Source organism: Aulonocara stuartgranti (genome assembly GCF_965226115.1).
Source record: "Aulonocara stuartgranti genome assembly, chromosome: 3".
Taxonomy (NCBI): Eukaryota; Metazoa; Chordata; class Actinopteri; order Cichliformes; family Cichlidae; genus Aulonocara; species Aulonocara stuartgranti.
The window spans coordinates 50,549,275-50,567,761 of NC_138941.1; the positions used below are offsets into that span (position 1 = coordinate 50,549,275).

An 18,487-nucleotide genomic window follows, 5' to 3' on the forward strand; every position below is an offset into this window, starting at 1 on the left:
CTCCACAGAGACTCCTGCCTGACCTCATCTGTCAGACTTTTCATCATCACTGCAAACAAGGAGGAGCTGAGAGCTGATCCCTGATGTAATTGTACCCCCACCTTAAACCCATGTAACACACCACTGTATTGTATAACGGAAAATGAAATGGGATAGTCAATAGTAAGGGAAAGTCTACTAATACAGATGGAGTTACATAGAATTAAATAGAAACTCACATTTTAGCTGAATTGATTTATCTCTAAATGTATTTTTGGTATTATTCTCAATTAATTTAAATAATACATTTACCTGATTCTTTATGTTTTGCAGTATTGTCATTCATACATTTTTTGTGGCTTCACTGATCCCAAGAAATCAGGTGCTCAGGTCACATGATGTTGGAGATCAACTAAACACATCATCCTAGTGTTTATCAGACTCGCCATGAGGGCGCTCACCTACACAGCACAGTGCAGGCAGCAGAGCAGCTGAATTTACAAAGAAACACAAACCTGATAAAACCTGGAAGATGTTTTACACACACACACACACACACACACACACACACACACACACACCAGGGCTCTAGAGTGCGACCAATGGTGAGACCGGTGTGACCAGCAGCTGTTCGAGTCTTTGTGTGGTCAACAACATTACACCCCTATCGTGGTCTAAACCAATCAGAGATAGTCAGGGGCGGGAACTCTGATTGGCCGTGTTCCAGATATTCCTGTAGTCCTTCGTGTGTACGTTTGAAAGTGCAGGTGGATAGAGGGAGGTGAGTAGCTTGAATAAAGCGATATCGCTTCATTAAATCCTGAATAGACTTTTAAATATGTATTTTGCCAGAATCTCAGGTTAAAGCTCACAAAACAACTTCAACAACCACCAAACAGCAAATGAGAGAGCAGGAAAACGGATTCCACACAAAGACGCATCAGAATCAGCTTTCTTTTTCTCGGCTTTCTCACCCTACGGACACGCCGTCGGCTCACTTTTTTGCGCTACATTCTGAGCTGCAGGTTTTGTCTCTCTCCAACAAAAATTCACTGAACCAGCAGCAAAAGAAGCAGCAAACTACACTTCACATTTGATAACATCATCATGAATTCCCTCTTACTTTTGCTGTTTTGATAAAAATCACACTTCCTGCACAGCTCTCTCTCTCTCTGTACATCAAGAACAGTTTCCCGTCTCAAATCTGTTTTCCACATTATTCATTCGCTTATTACCCACCAGTCTACCGTTGTTTACAGTGCTGTCAGCTGCTGTCTATTTTTTTAATATATACCTCAAATGACCTCTGACAGGAAAGCCTGTTCTGCTTTTCAGTACTGAAGAAATTTAAACTTTTAAAAATTATGCAAAATTGCAGAATATTTTTAAGGTTATCTGCTATAAAAAGTCAGGCCAGGAAAATCTGCTGTTTATCTCGTGTTTTTCTGACACAAAGGCATCTGCTGTGATGCTCACACCGCTGATGAAGTCTCACATGTATCAGTACTGATAAGTGATTAGAATTATAATATTTCTGACTGAGGCAAAATTGAATCGAATCAGCAAACAGGTCATCAGGAGGCAGAGATGATGATTAAGTTTAACATCGTCTACAATACTACCACAGAGTGCCAACGCACTTTCTCAGTAACGTATCTTTCTTGTAGAACTTTGCTCCTAATAAAGAACTTTAACTAACAATCTTGTTAACACAATCATTTACAATGATTATCTTTATGAACAGCAATAAATAAAATCCAAAAAGAAGCAAGCATCCTGTTTGAGAATCCCTTATTGAGGCTTAAAATTGATCTTAAATGTGTTTTTAAGAATCTGTCTCTCCCCGATGCTCATCAGGGAAAGGCCCTGTTGCCATGAGCAATGCTATTTTTTACATCAATGACCAGATCATTTATATCCCCTATCAAATCCTCCTCCAAAGCAGGTCCAACCAATGAATAACCTTCATAACATGTCGAACCCACAGTTAAATCTGAAGTTAGCTCACCAAGCCTGAAAGCTTCAAGCGTGCACTATTTCTTCCCTCTGTCTCTTTTGATCTGAAAACGAATTAATCCTAAACCTGCCAACCTTTATCGGCTATGATAGCATTCAGGAAAGAATCAAAGCATTAACCGTGCACAGGTTACTGCTTCTTCTAAAAGAAGAACAGTAAAGAAAACAACTGCATCTCCTCTAAATCTCCAGTAGAGGTCGCTTGTAATCCATCATTCACAGCTGGGGTTGACCATAGCAGCTTCCAGTTCACCGCATTGCTCCAGGGCTTATGGGCAGTCTGTGCTGTGATTTTTAGCTCAAACAGTCAATACTGATAAATTCTCCTCATATGCATAAAATCTTTTAATCAATAAAAAAAAACGACACTAATGTGGGCAGTTTGCTTAATGTACTGACCGAATATATTTCTTCTGTCTTTGGACTGCTGGTCAAACAAAAACAAAACTAATAACTGCATGTTTTCTATTTTATTCCCATGTGTGATTGTTGGGAAACTTTGCAGCTTCACTGTGCAAACTGCATATTTTCCACTTAACATACTTGGATATTCACTCTAGAAAAATGTGCCCCTGATTATACTCATTATTGAAGATCACACAGCTATTAAACGGTAACTACTCAGAGTTTTCCTACAGTCAAAGCAGTTCAGCTCAAATGTTGCTTTCAGCTCACTACAAACTAAAGTGGTGCTGGCAGTGACACAGGAGGATTAATGACGCAAAATACCTCTTATCCACACTTTGTTTTCCCCTGTAAAGGCAGGGCGCACAGCATGGAAGGCTCCAAAGACAAAGAGTTGGGCTGCATGCTGTGATCATTTCTTTAACATGAAAATCCTGAAAATGTTTGCAAGATTTACATGATGACGTACTTATCCTGAAAGTCTGGGACAATGCTGATGTTTAAATCACAGGCTGTAAATAAAAGATGACCATAGCCAGGGGTGCACATAAGTCAAAATAAAAATAAAAAACGCGCACCAGATAAGAAGTTGTAACGCGCGTTTGCATACATATGATTTTCTGGAGGAGGACAGACATTTGTTTAGAACTCTTGAAGATGTCGAAGAAGCTCCTTTAAGCAATTACTTTGGACATTTCTTTGGAGGTGGAGGAACACCAAAGGAGTCCGAACCGCAAAAGAAGCGCGTATTCTTGGAAAAGTGGTTGCATGAGGGGAGCTGGCTTCTAACAAATGATGAACGCACAGAGATGTGGTGCAGAATATGCCGTGAAAATCCCACTCTAGCGGACAACTTCTTATCTGGTGCGCAGTTTTTTTTTGACAGCACATGCACAATTGTGGACCACTTATGTAAACCCCAGACCATAGCTCTCAGGTCTTATAAGTGGATGAAATCTACATCCTCTCTAATGTTCAAGAGGGGGCAATTTTTGTTCATGCCCTACCTGGCCTGCTGGCTAAACTTTGCTAGATCCGCCCCTGCACAGTTACCAGCTGTCAGCTACGTAGAAAAAGATCCTGGTGTAGAAAGTAACATTAAATAAATTGTAGCAACAGCTTATCAAGCGTAAACGTGCTGCTGTTGTTCAACTGCTGGTTTCCTCTTTCTGGCGCAATGTGGGCGATAAACAAACAAAAGAGACGGACTCGCGACAGAAAAGCCGATCAGCTGATCATTGATCAGTTTCATGATTGAAGTAGCAACAGGAGAGAGAGAGAGAGAATGAGAGGCTACATATATCAGTTGTGAAGCTTAACATGGCAATGCTTCACAAACATTCAGAGATGAACTTACACACTTGCTTTACTTCTCTAGGATAACTTTCTCAGAGATTAAAAGCCGGTTTGGAAGCACGTAGCGAGGCTCCAAATGCTCAACCAGACCGCCGACAGGTCTCGCACGCCACAGCCGCTCTATCACGTGATGCATACTCTTCCGCCGTGCTAAGGTTATGAGCTGGGTTATGCTATGTCTGAAGTTTTGTGAGGTGCTTTTCTGTATACGATTTCCGATCCAGTAATTTAGGTCAGACCGATACATAAGATCAGATCGGTCCATCTATAATAAGAACACAAAGTTTCAGTGAGCATCATCATGTCATGAGACACTTTATAAAGCAACCCGTTAGGTATTAAATCGCTGCCATCTATAATTCATCATTAATGTTACGATATATATAAGTTTAGTATCTTCTTCATTTTACATGCTTATACTGAACAAAAAACGACATTAACAAATGTGTTATGTTAATTGCAATGCAATTAAAAATAAGAAAAAGTAATTTATTGATCTAACAACAAAAGAGAAGGAATGGAAATTTAGCCATTTCAGAATCAACAAAGTAAAAGAGAATTTTTACAAAAGACACAAAAGGAACTATAAATGTTAAAATGAAAAGTGACTCTGACAGTGAAGAAAGGGAACCTGGCATGTTTGATGGAGATTTAGCGCAGCTGTTCAATTCAGAAACAGAGGCTGAGGACTTCAGTGGGTTTGATTGATGACGATTACGATTATGATGGTGGTAAAATAAATGTGAAAACCAAACTCAGTTATGCTCCCGCGCTATTTTTAAATACGCACACTTGTATGCTTGTGTGTGTTGTTGTTGTAAGGCGGACGTAGTAGAGGACACCATGAGAACGTTAAAGGGGGAAGTGTGGGCGTAGATTGTATATAAAACCCGCGCCCTATAATCAGGTGCGCCTTGTGTGTGTGTCAAATACAGTAATGGCACACATAACTGAGACTGCGCCTTTGAGTAGGGTGCGTCTTATGGTCGTGAAAATACGGTATAAATGTTAAAATGAAAAGAGCAGATGATTACGATCTGTTGTGCAGTATTATATTATAAAAAGTTAATGCATAAGGTATGAAAGACTTCCTCTATCCATCCTTGGGGCAACTGTTAATACAGATTTTTGGCAGATATTTCAATGAGTTTGAGCCAAAAATAAATAAATAAATACTCAGATTACTGCCAGGAAAGCAGCAAATGTGTGCCTTTTCTTCCTGTAGGTCAGTCAGTACTAGAGATGGACCGATCCGATATTACGTATCGGTATCGGTCCGATACTGACCTAAATTACTGGATCGGATATCGGAGAAAAATAAAAAATGTAATCCGATCCATTAAATATCACGAAAGCACCTCACAAAACTTGCAACACGCCGTAACTCACCTCAGAACGTTAGCACGTCGGAGCAGTATGCATCACGTGATAGAGCGGCTGTGGCATGGGGACCTGTCGGTGGTCTGGATAGCATGTGGAGCTTCGCTAGCAACCCGGCATTTCATCTCCGACAAAGTTATCCGGAGAGAAGTAAAGCAAGTGTGTAAGTCCATCTCTGAATGTTTGTAAAGCATTCCTGTGTTAAGCTTAACAAGCGACTGCCTCTCGCTCTCCGGCTGCTACTTCAATCATGAAACTGCTTAATGATCAGCTGATCGGCTTTTCTGTCGTGAGTCCGTCTCTCTTGTTTGCTTTTTGGCCCACTTTGCACCAGAAAGAGGAAACCAGCGGCTGAACAACAGCAGCACGTTTAAGCTTGATCAGCTGTTGTTAGAATTTATTTAATATTACTTTCTACACCAGGATCTTTTTCTACGTAGCTGACGCTGGTAACTGTGCAGGGGCGGATCTAGCAAAGTTTAGCCAGGGGGGCCGATAGGGCATTAACAGGGAAAAGGGGGCACAAAGACATACTTTTCTTTCTTATTCTCATTTAAAATGTCTAGCTTTTAATAAATAATTATCTCAATCTTACACCCAAAGTTTTAATCTGATGTAAAATGTATAGAAGTCCATTACTGTATATAGTAACTATTAAGTCGAATATACCCTAGTAAGCTATAGTACTTTTTCCTTTGGGAAGGTACCATCTGTGCAGTCTGCAATTTTGTTGAAGAAAGATGTTGAATCTATTTAATATTTCTTGAAAAATAATTGATTTCTGTGCATTTTTTTTCACACTGCATCAAATTAAGGTTGATTACGTCGATTAAGCATCATGAGGTGGAGGGTGAGGGGTGGTTCCCTATTTTTTATTTATTTATTTTTGTTGTTGCTGGGAGTTGGAACCCTATTAGTTAGGTTGCTTAATATTTATGCTAAGTACTCTTTAAAATACCAGAATAGGGAGGATGGTGTAGGTTTAAGTTTATTAGATTGATCAGTATTGCTGAACTATGAAAAAATTTTTTTTTTGCATACAGGTATAACAGAATAGCTTTAGTGTAGTTGTTGTTTTAAACTTGAGTATGAACTTATACAAAATGCAGCAATATATTTAAAAAACAGTTTTGTTGATTAAAAAACACTATATCGGATTCATATCGGTATCGGCAGATATCCAAATTTATGATATCGGTATAAAAATAAAAAAGTGGTATCGTGCCATCTCTAGTCAGTACATGTCTAGCTTACATTTTATACAATCTAACTACAGCCTGCAACAAACCACACAAAACCATAAAACTGGATTCATAGATTTTAAATGAAGCACGCCTCCATTCGCCCGACCTCAAGAGGACAGATGTAGAAAAATCTCATGTTATTTCTGTGTAATAATGAACACAGCACTTCCTGTGTTTTTTCCCCTTCCTGAAGCAGCACACACACACACACACACACACACACACACACACACACACACACACACACACCCCCCCCCCTACCTGTGTACAGCTAACAATCCCCCCTCCTTCCTCCTGCAGACCAGGAAATGCCCAGCATGTACAGCAGGGTCTGATGTCACTAACTGCTTTCTTTAGATGCACTCATACAAACATAATAAAGCCCTGCCTTTGGCAAACACTTAGGCAAACTGCCGCCTGCTAATGAAACCAGAGCAGAAAACAAAGTACAAACAAGGGCAGTGATAAATAAACAGACTGCTGAGGGTAGATGCAGTCGGAAGGGAGGACATTGGTCCACTCCTAGTTTTTCTACCTTGGGGATGAGGAAAATCCCTTCGGTCTTTCATCTCTATAACTCACATATTTGTTTTTCCTCAGTGCTTTGGGGGGAGGCAGTTCACAAGAACTATAACACAAGCCACAGCAGCATGTGCCCTTTTTTTGGTGGCAATAGTGGAAAGTTTTCACTTCATGTTATGGTGAATTCTCCAAACAATGGCTGGTTTCCTGTGTGTACAAACTAAGATTAGCATGTTAGCACATCTGCAGTGCCTGGTAAGAGTCTCTCACTCACTCAGTGCCTGGTGGTGTCTGCTATTGAGCAAGGGGAGAGGACATGCTGCTTAGTTTTGCTCCTTGTCAGCTCAAAAATGCACAATAAAAGTTCCAATATTGGCAATGATAAACCGCCGAAGTCACCGGTTCATCAACATCAACAAAAAGTTAATTTTCTCTGTATTTCTTTGTGTAGAAATATTTGATTTTCACCTCTTTAGATCCCTTCAGAAAAGGAAAACTGAACACTTCCAACATGATAAGCTTCTAAAACCACTTAAAACATTCAAATACTGGCTACTTTTACATTACATAGTTCTCATAGGACAATTTAAGTGATCCTTTTTTAATCTACTCTGACCATCACAGTTAACAGCTCAAAACGACACTACCACCATAACCTGTGATGGAGGAAACAAGTACTACTTCATTTTTCGGTGTAATCTGATAGAGCGCAGCACGTCTAACACTTCCCTCTAAATCGTTCGGGGCTTGAGTGTATGTGTCCACATTACTGTGCATCCTGATATCTTCAGTATTTTCATGTATTTGTGATGACATGACGTTAAGATCTTGCGATGGCCAGGCTCCATCTCTGTTACGCCGCTTCCTTTATCTGTGACAGATATCCATAAATGCTCTGATGTAATTCATTTCAGTGCATGAAGGGTCAGAGCTAGTCTTGAGGCTTCCGCAGGTCTGTTAGTGATGTTTCACTACAAAGCAATGTAGTGATTAGAAGCAAGGATTCAATATAATCTATGGTGTGATTGCTCTCTCGCTCTCACACACACACACACACACACACACCTACCTGTTTGGGCCACTGACTGTGTTTCCCAAACACACTGGCTGTAATGGACCCTCAATAATGAGCAGCACAGCTCTTTTCACATTAAAAACAACAGACGTGCTTTTACCGCCCGTGTGGACAGTTTTACTCAGCAACACCACCACATAAATTAGGAGGCCATTTTAAAAATAAAAAATAAAAAAAATCAGCTGTCTGTGCATTCATGTGAAAAACATTTCACAGGTTTCTATGCATAAACTGAGTCCATGTTTGCTGCTGTTACAGGAACTAAGTGGGTGCTAATCAGATGTACTTGATTAACTGATGAAAGTGTAAGCACCTCTTTAAAGGCTGAAGTTTTGGTAGTTTACTGGTTTGGAGCATTCAGCTGTGTTAACAACACCGCAGTCTTCTCAGGAGTGGATTTCATTGGAAATTCAGCCAAAGGCCAGACTGTGCAATGCTCAGAGAGACTGCAACAAACCCAAGAGCTAAGAACAAATAGCTCATACCAGCTGTCAAGCACAGTGGTGGAGGGGTGTTGATTTGGCCTTGTTCTGCAGCCACAGGACCTGAACAGTCTGAGTAGTTACTGAGCTGACCATGAACTCCTCTGTCTAACAAAGTATCCTAGGGTCAAATGTGAGGCTGTTTGTTGTTCCTGCAACAGTACAATGACCCCCAAGCACAGCAGCAAATCTACATGAGAACGGCTGAAAAAGAAGAATCAAGGTGAAGGAGTGAAATGCTGTGATGGGACCTTATGAGAGCTGTGCATAAATTAATGCCTGCCTGCACAGAGTCCTGTGAAAACTCACTGCACTGTATGCAGATAAAATGCCAGCTGTGTAGAAAAAATTGAGATTTCTTGTAACCTTTGCTGCGACATGGGCTCTCTCTCTTTCTAACAGCACTACCTGCAGAATGAAGGGTGTCGTCAGCATGAAGGCAAAACAGCACACTAGAGCAGGGCGATATGGCCAAAAATATTTATCACGATATATATTTGAAAATTTGCGATAACGATATAACCGACGATATAATTGATGCGGGACAAAATACAACTCCACAACTTTACTAGCGCAAAAAGACAACCTTCCATTTATTTTCACTTAAACAAGAAGCTGGTTTTTATGTACATTAAAGCTTTATAAAAATGTAACAGTGCAAATGCAAATTCCTTGCTGAAAGTTTAACCAAAAGGCATTTCCAGTAGAAATGGGCTGACATATCCTGAGCATAACCATGTATAATATCCACTGAAGTTAAAAAGAGGTGCTTTGCAACATTAAACTGCAGTGTGCAGTACGCCTTTTTCGGACCATAAGGTGCACAGGATTATAAGGCACATTAAGCGAAACAAAGCAGTCAGATAAATCAAACTTTATTAAACTCATTCTTCTTGCTTCCTCCACTTCTGTACCATTGATTCATTAATGTTGAATTCTCTGGCAGCTGCTCTATTCCCATGTTGTTGCAGTATATTAATGACTAACCTCGTATTGTGGATGGATTATCTCAGTTGTTCTCCTGACTGAAGTTTGGTCCGTTTACAGCATCCTGCCATGCGATTGCATTTGTCTCTAACCATGAAGAACCTTCACGTTAACTTTTATAAGTGGAAAAGTGTTAGTGTTCGTCCTCCAGCTTCACTGTTTATGTTATGCTAACATAGCTGTGTCGCTAGCGATCACGTAGCACATCATTATATACCAGCTAGCCCAACTTCAGTAACCCTACAAACGTCACTGCTGTTTAGTTTCCTGTCTTCATTTATGTTGGAAGTGATAGCAGAGCTGTACGTTTGAATTTTTCCAGAAATCTCTCAGTCAGAACATGCAATATCATGCTTAGGTAACTAGCGAAACTAGCGAGCTAACTTCCGCTAGCTTCCTGCTAACTTCTAACTCCGTTAAATGTAATAAATTTTGTTTTCATGGATGCCTGGAAATTAAACTTCATAGTTACACCTGGTAAAGCAGCAATGCTGATCGTTTTTATTAAAGATGAAAGAATTTAGACAGTTTTTAACTCTCAGTGATGCTGCAGTGTTCGTTTGACCTGAAGATACGGAGTTTAGGACCCAGATTACTCCCAGATTTAAGAGCATCTTAGTCCGACAAATACGACAATAACGACGGCCGCTTGCATCTTCTGCAAAAAAATGTGCTTTGTCGTGTATCTGACGGACAAACACCAAACCAGTTCCACATCACTGAAGTTGCACCATTTTTACAAACCAATTCTGGTTCATCTGTTTCACTCAAGAATCGGCCATGTGCGTATGAAAACAAAGGCACTGCGCATGCGCGTTTTACTCCCATTCTATCGCGATATTTCATTTTCCTATCGTTGCCTAACATTATACCGGTATTACCGTGAACGGTATAATATGGCCCAGCCCTACAGCACACCACATTTAGTTATTCAGTTATTAAATGACTTACTAATAGTTTTTAAATACAAATCAACTCATACATTAGTCTACATTCTTCTAAATTAAGCTATAGGGCGATCTATTGGCTTAGGGAGCTCAGTGAAGTAAAAATGTTACGTTGAGCCATTGTAAGTGGAAATTGACAATTAAATTAATCCTATAATGTTAAAAATACTGTAACATATCACATGCAGGTTAATATGCATTTGCTGCTGCATCAGAGAAACCATTACCCATTACAGTATGAAGAGATGAGGGCTGCTCATATAGATGCAAATTATAAGAGGCGTACGCAGAGTGAAAACAAGCTCACAATAAAGACGGGGGTAAGGGAAGCTGTGGTTCCCAAAGCGTAAAAGTTTGGTAGAAGTTCAACAAAGCTGCTCTCAGTTATGACATCATTGTGAACAGCTGCTCTGTGTGTGTGTGTGTGTGTGTGTGTGTGTGTGTGTGTGTGTGTGTGTGTGTGTGTGTGTCTTCTATCCAAGGATCTTTGGAGAGGAGTTTGCTGACTGCTCGACAGCTAGCTAAATAGGATCTTAACCCACTTAAGACGTGCAGCAAACCCCTGATTGTATGTGTGTGTGTTTCAAGTGCAGAATGATGACTCAGCAGGGTGTGTGTGGATCGGTGTGTACATGATCTAACAAGCTTGTGGTGGGTTCCTCCCACTCTTCTCTGACTAGTTGAACCCTTGAGACGGAGACTTTCTCAGAGTGTGTTAGTTTTCAGTGGAAGACGTTAGTGAGGACACAGAAAACAAACAGATGACCAAGAACGTCTCCTCCAGAGAGCTTTCACTCCTTCCCAGTATGAACTACAAGCCACACAATAGTGTTCAGTGCCTCTTTTCCACACACAGCTTTTATTTGGGCGGGCTGCCCAGGTATACCAACACTGGCCCAGGGTACGTTTGGTGACTCATTTTTCCTTCTTTTTTCTCATTTCCCCATCTGCAGTCGATTAACTGGTGTTCCTCATATTTCGAAAGCTCAGTTGCTGCAGCTGCAGCTAGCTGTGACCCTCTCTAGAGCACACATGGCCAAAAGACGACCATCTTAATCTGACTTCTGACCATGAAAGAGTCATTCCATCTTAAGTGACCATGGCCTTCTGCTCAACCATCTCACATGATCTCAGATTAATTATGTTAGTAAACACTAAACCTACTTTGTGACAATAAACAACAGTGTGAATATCAGATGCTCGTCCTCCCATGGACAGACTTAAATATCATCAGGGCTTTGTCCAGTGATAATCTGACACAGATGGCTTACAGTATCTGCTGGCATTGTGTTAAATTAATAAGCTGTGTTCCTCTTTGTGAGGAACAGACTGGCAACCATTTATTTTTATGTATACAAGGTTAACATGAGGTTTGACTTAAACAGTTTTCCTAAATGTTTAAAATAAAACAAAAATGCAAAGAACTTTTATTTTAGTAAAATAATAAATGAGAACAGGACGAAAATAATTAAAAACATTACTGAAATTCTTCTTCAAAATAAAAGCTGCTGGTGAAGTCAGACCGAAGCTGCTGACAGTCTCCTGTTTGAAACCGGTGCACTGCTGCCAATGAGTGGCCTTGCAAATGAACAGTTTTCATCACAACACCTCGAATGAGCATCATTGCAGATTTTATTTTAGCCCAACACCAACACAGCTGAGCCAAATGTCGTTTGGCGCTGTAGTTTAACATGCGGCTCATGCAGTCTCATGGCTGAACATCCAGCACAAAGACTGAGCCTCTCTGTCATATTTGAAACAAACACCTGCAGCCCAATAAGGAAAAAGCATTTTCCATGACTTTACAGTAGGAAAACCACAAAATGAGCACATGCGTAAAGGTTCCCTGTCATTAATGGCTAAATCTGACAAACCTCCCCGCCGGCATGCTGTTAAACACAGGGTGGAGCTCAGCACACATACACGACTTTTTAAAAGCCTCTTCAGCTCAGGAGGAGCTGGACAACTCTCAGATGCACTCAGCTGTTTCTGAAGAAATAAACATGAGCAATGCAACCTCCACGGGCATTGAACGCACAAAAAAATCTGCAGAAATCCAAGCTCAATATTCTCAGCTGACGCAGACAGAAACTTAAGACTTAAATTGACTGCTGTGCTATTTAATCTGTTTATATGAGCTTCTGATAATCTGAACAGATTCAATGAGTAACAACAATGAACCTGAACAAACTTTTATGAAAAAACACAGACAAAAGAACAAAAAAGCTGTTATTCAATGTGTGTGTGTGTGTGTGTGTGTGTGTGTGTGTGTGTGTGTGTGTGTGTGTGTGTGTGCGCGCGCAATGTCTAATGCGACGGTCATTGCATTAGAGAAGAGGTCTGTCATGATACAGCAGCACTTCTACACAATGTCACTCATTCATTACCCTCACTTTAACCTTTTCATAGCCAGCGCTGTTCTTGCCCGTCTGTGTTTATGCAAGTTGTAAAGCAAGAGTGCATCCCAGCATAACTGCCTTTTAGCAAGGCAGGAAATCCCTCACTGAACAAATATGCAGTTGGTGCATAAAGCCATTTGCAGACATTTAAATACGGCTAAAATTCAGCTGAACATCATTATAGTGTTGATGTCATTTTCTGTAAATCTGATACTAATTTAACCAACAGCAATGTAGGGGAAAAAATTCAACACAAGCACAAATTAGATCAGGGAACATTGTTTTTTTTTTATAAAAATAAATAAATAAATCTATCAATAAATGAAACTTAATCTGGACTTTGGTACGGTGATAATGACCTTTTCCCAGGTGCCAAAGTGACATCTTTAAATCTGTTCTGGCTAACAGACAGACATCAACAGTGAAAGTGATGGAAACGTTCCTGTCACTACCCGATCCGTACCGGAAACCCGATCGGTACCCCGCATGCGCGAAAGGTTTCTACTTCCGGTCGTAGCGTTTTACGATAGTTATGGGTCAGAGTATCTGTTAAGATGTTAAGAATAACAAGTATATCTTAAAATGTTTGCAATAATGAAGCATTTCAGTACAATGTAGACAAAAACGAAAAATAAAAAGAAAGTTACGGATCAGGACTCCCCGATCCTTACTGCGCATGTGTAAAGTCTGACCGTACAAATCGGGTCTACCCGATCCGTACCGCGCATGTGCAGATGTTTTCTTCTTCTTCTGTTCGTTTAATGGCAGTTTACTCCCCAGTGTACGAGGATACCGCCACCTGCTGACCGAGCGAATAAACCCTATTATAAACTGATTTATCGTCATTACAAACGTGTGTTAAATCTGATTTAGCGATAGTCGAGTGTGTTTATGCTTGTCTGTGAGGAGAAGATTGTTGGAATAGTGATGATGATGTGCGCTATCACTGTCAATTGTCAGTAAACACTTAATCTGGCTGATGAATCTACACGTGAGATATTACAAATTCTGCATTATTAACTCTGTAATTAGGCGCCATTCTTCTTATTTTACGGCGCTGTTGCTCAATCGGGGGACGCTCTCTGTTGAGGAGAAAAGCATGAATTTCTTTGTATACGGATTATCCATTGTTTAAATGTCCCGGGCAGTCGAAAAGAAGGCAGAGCTGTTGAGAAATGCTAGGAGCTAACTGGGCGCTAACCGCATCATTCAAATATATTGAATGTCGCAAAGAGAGGAAGTGACGTAAGATTTGCGCATGCGGGGTACCGATCGGGTTTCCGGTACGGATCGGGTAGTGACAGTTCCTCTGTAACAATCACAAAGTCCCTGAGGGGGATGTTTTCACGCATCAGCACAGAGAGTGACAGCCTAACAGTCACAGAAATCTCTCGGGGTTTCCACCAGCACACAGCAAGCCCGCAGCGCCAAGCAGCTTTCTTTTAAAGCTACACTTGTTTTTAAGCTACAATTTAATGTGAAAATAGTTGGACAGTTCACCAGTGACATCTTTAAAACGTAAACACTCTCTAGGAAAACAGCAGGGTGACATAAGTGCGCTCTACCCTCAAGTATAGCAGGAGAAAGTTCACTGATGTCGGACAAGAGGGTCTGGCTTGGTGTGGGACCTTTAGGCTTTTCTACACTTAACTCATCACACCGTGCATCTATGGGCGTTGCTCGGTGCACTGGGGCACAGTCATGATAGAACAGGAAATAGACTTTCCCCATATTTTTCCCACAAAGTCAAAAGCAGAGAATTGTTTACAATGTCTTGATTTCCTTTCGCTGGACCTCAGGGGGCCCAGACCCCCACAGCTCCGGTCAAGCAGGTAACCTTATCCTAACATTTGCCAAACCCAGACTCCTCCGACTACCAGATAAGAGGAAAGAGCTTGGTCAAGTCACAGAACACAGGACCACTGCGTTGGAGTCCACTGCCAGCATGTTTTACACTGCTCCACCTTACATTTGGCACCCAGCACCCTGTTTTTGTGCTGATGTTAATGCCAGAGGAGGTTTGGAGCTCTGCAGTTCTTGAGTCAGCAGAGTGTTGATGACACACCCACTCTGAAAGTTGCAGTGGTTCCTAAATGCCTCCACTTTGCAATAATGACACTTACAGCTGTTCATGGAATATCTAGGAGGGAAGAGTTTTCACAGACTGACTTGTTGCAACAGTGGCATCTAGGCCGGGCCATATCATACTGTTCACGGTAATACCGGTATAGTGTTGGGCAACGCACATGTGCAGTGCCTTTGTTTACATACGCACATGGCGGAAAAAGCGTGCCGGCGACGGAGAATGAGGGCGAAAGCGGATCGTTGAATGAAACAGATGAACCAGAATTGGTTTGTAAAAATGCTGCAACTTCAGTGTGGAACTGGTTTAGCTTTCGTCCGTCAGACACACAACAAAGCACTATTTTTGGTAGAGCATGCTAGCGGGCCGTCGTTATTACCGTGTTTTTTGGAAAATACGGCACACTTAAACTCAATCCTTTGATTTTTCTGAAAATCGACAGTGGCCCTTATAATCCTGTGTGCCTTATGTATGAACTCTGGTTGTGTTTACTGACCTCGAAATGATTTTATGTCGTACACGGCGCTCGAAAATCTGTCAAATGTTTTAGTACGACTTTGCTAAGCTACGAGCCCGCAACGCTTGATGGATTGTCGGAGCATTACGGCTATCGTAGGCAGGAGCCTCGTGGAGTGATACGTACTGTGCTTCAACATAATATTACTGTATTGTGTGTGTATAACCTCTTAAGTTTTGTGGATATTATACATGGTTATGCTGAGGATATGTCGGCCAATTTCCACTGGAAATGCCTTTTGGTTAAACTGTCAGCAAGGATTTGCATTTGCACTGTTAAATGTTTATATAACTTTACTGCACATAAAAAAACAGCTGCTTGTTCAAGTGAGAATACATTATTAGTGCAAAAAAAACCCATCAAAGTTGTGGAGTTGTAAAGTATTTTGTCTAGTGTCAATTATATCGTTATCGCAAATTATCAAATGTATATCGTGATAAATATGTTTGGTCATATCGCCCTGCTCTAGTGGCATCCATGCTTAAATTCAGTGAGCCCGTTAGAGCGCCCCACTCTCACTAACATTTGTAAAGGCACACTGCATGGATCTTACTACTTATCTTATACACCTGTGACAATGACACTGAAAACACCTGAATTAAAAGATGAACTAATGTCGCCCAATACCACACTCCATAGAGTTTATATCCACAATACCCAACACTTCTTTTTTTTTTTTAAAGTGATTAAATACTTTCTGTTCAAGCCATGGGTTAACTTATGTTTCACATTTAAATAGTTCTTTAATAAACACACACCGCCAGTGTTTGACATTGTCCGCAATATTCTGCCCCTTTCTAAACGTTTCCTGTTTTTGTGCGTTCAGACTTGGTCACCAGTTCTCGTCCCATTTCAATGCTTTCACATCACACATTGTGACACAACGTCAGCAAGCTCCCCAAGTATTCAGTAAAGCTGATACTTCATATTTAAAGTAAGGAAAAAAGTTTAAACCCCAAACGCCCTCAAGAAGGAAAATAGAAGCCTGAGAGATTTTAAGCCTTGGATGTCATTTACTGTTTTGAGTCCATTGTCCTTTCACAGCTGTCAAAAATACTTTATATTAAACTGAAAATGATCAGGAAATAAGGAAAAAAATATCAGCACTAAAAATAAGAAGCTGGATATCCACGAGCAAAATTACATCGCTGCTGGGGTGGGATTAATGGAGTGCAATGCACCTGCAACACAGCTTAGTGTTTATGTCAAAGTCAAACGGATGGAGCGATCACTGACTCAGACACACAATGGGCAGTGTAAGGAGAGACGGAGGGAGAGGTGTGAATGACTTAGCCTGACATAATTAGAGAAAATAAGTGAATGGAGGTCAGCTGAAGGTAAACAGTTTATTTTTTTCTTGTTTTAATTTTCTTTTGTTCTACGAATGTTTTCACATAGTTTTAAATGGGCTAATTATACACATGAGATAATGATCCAACTGTGATCAAAGGTTGATTGCACAGGCCGCCTGATAGGAGGCAACTTTTCTGCAAATCTCTCAGAGAGATTGTCAATGGTTCGTAAATAATTGTGTCAACAATAATAATATCCAACATGCTGCCATCAGTCTGAACGAGTCTGTCAATGAGCACAACTCGAGGGGACTCGACTCAGCTGGCTGCCAACTGGTTATATTTCTATAAAGCGGGAAGGCTGCCAAGCCCCTACGTGAGCTGACGATCTATCACATTTCATTGCTGTATTGTCAGAAACAGATTGGATCTAATTGCCAACTTGACCCCTTTCAGTAAGCTCCGCCTTATGGCAACATTTATGGCATGTTTTAGTGACAGTGCTGGCGTGCTTGAGAATCTCGTTTTGAAAAAAACTGAGGTGAAATAAATGTGTTATTGTAGAAAACTGATACAGACATAGTTTAACTTTGAGAAATTAATTTGCAGTTGAAAAAAGGTGATAAATAGTAATGTGTGTTACTGCAATACTCAGAATATCACAAAATGTAAGAAACTGCAATAACGTCATATTCGACGTGTCTGAGGATTCCCAACTTTAATTTTATAACAGTCCAGTTATGCGTGTTTTGCTTTACAGTTTCCGTGCTTTAAAAATAATTTTTCAAAACGTTTTTTTGGAATCAATTTTGACAGCACTGCTTTCCCGAACTTCTTTTAACCCCTGGGGGCTCCAAAAATATACTTCGAGAGGCTCAAAGTACTTTTTTTTTTCTTCTTGGGGGAAAAAAAAAAAAAGACAAGTATTTACTAGAAAAAGCAAAAAGCAACAAAGTACTCCGAGAAACAACAAAGGACAAACAATACTTGGAAGCTTCCTTTTCACACATCACTCTTTAAGCTTTCACCTTATGGTCAAGGATGCCAGCAGAGGCTACTGAAATTTTAATAAAGGCAGCTGAAACACTAAATGAGATTCCTGGCACACAAAGTGGGATCTCTACCATGAATGCTCTACTAAACTTTAACAAAATCTTCAAGCTATACAAACAGTTGCTTTAGCTGATGTTGTAATTTATTAACAATATCAACAATCTTCACTGTAATGTCCAGCCCTGTAGTGGCCACAACAACCTCAATGAATATTTTGATTGGACTGTCTGGGCTTCACTAACCCATTAGCATCAAGGTTAAACACCCACCCATCGATCTTTTTAAGAGCACATCCAGTTCAGGGTCGAGGATGAGCCGGAGCCTATCCCAGCTGTCACAGAGCAACAAGCAGATTGAACAGGCCTAAATACACACACACACACACACACACACACACACACACACACACACACACACACACACACACACACACACACACACACACAATATTTTAGTATTTATCCACAGCATTTCAGTCTTGAGTTTATGTTGTAACCTGAGGGAGTTGGCTGGTTGCTGCAGTCATATTTATGCTGTCAGGGTGGAATTCTGCAGCTAGCCTCGACCTGCACACCAACGCTGCATTCACACGCGCGCACACACACACAGACGCGCACGCACACAGCTCTCACTGCCAATTTGATTTTTCCAGGCTCTTTCTGGGGACTTTTAGTCCTGGGAAAGTTAAATGGAGGCTGAATAATAGCCAGAAGTTAGAAAAAGTTGCAGAAGATGTAGCTCAATCAAAAG

General features: G+C 40.7%; 1 protein-coding gene across 1 annotated transcript in view; it reads right to left on the bottom strand.

Annotated features, from left to right (window-relative positions):
* exoc6b (exocyst complex component 6B) overlaps positions 1 to 18,487 on the bottom strand; it is a 131,759-nt gene that overhangs the window by 110,454 nt on the left and 2,818 nt on the right. The gene's annotated exons all lie outside the window — the stretch shown is intronic.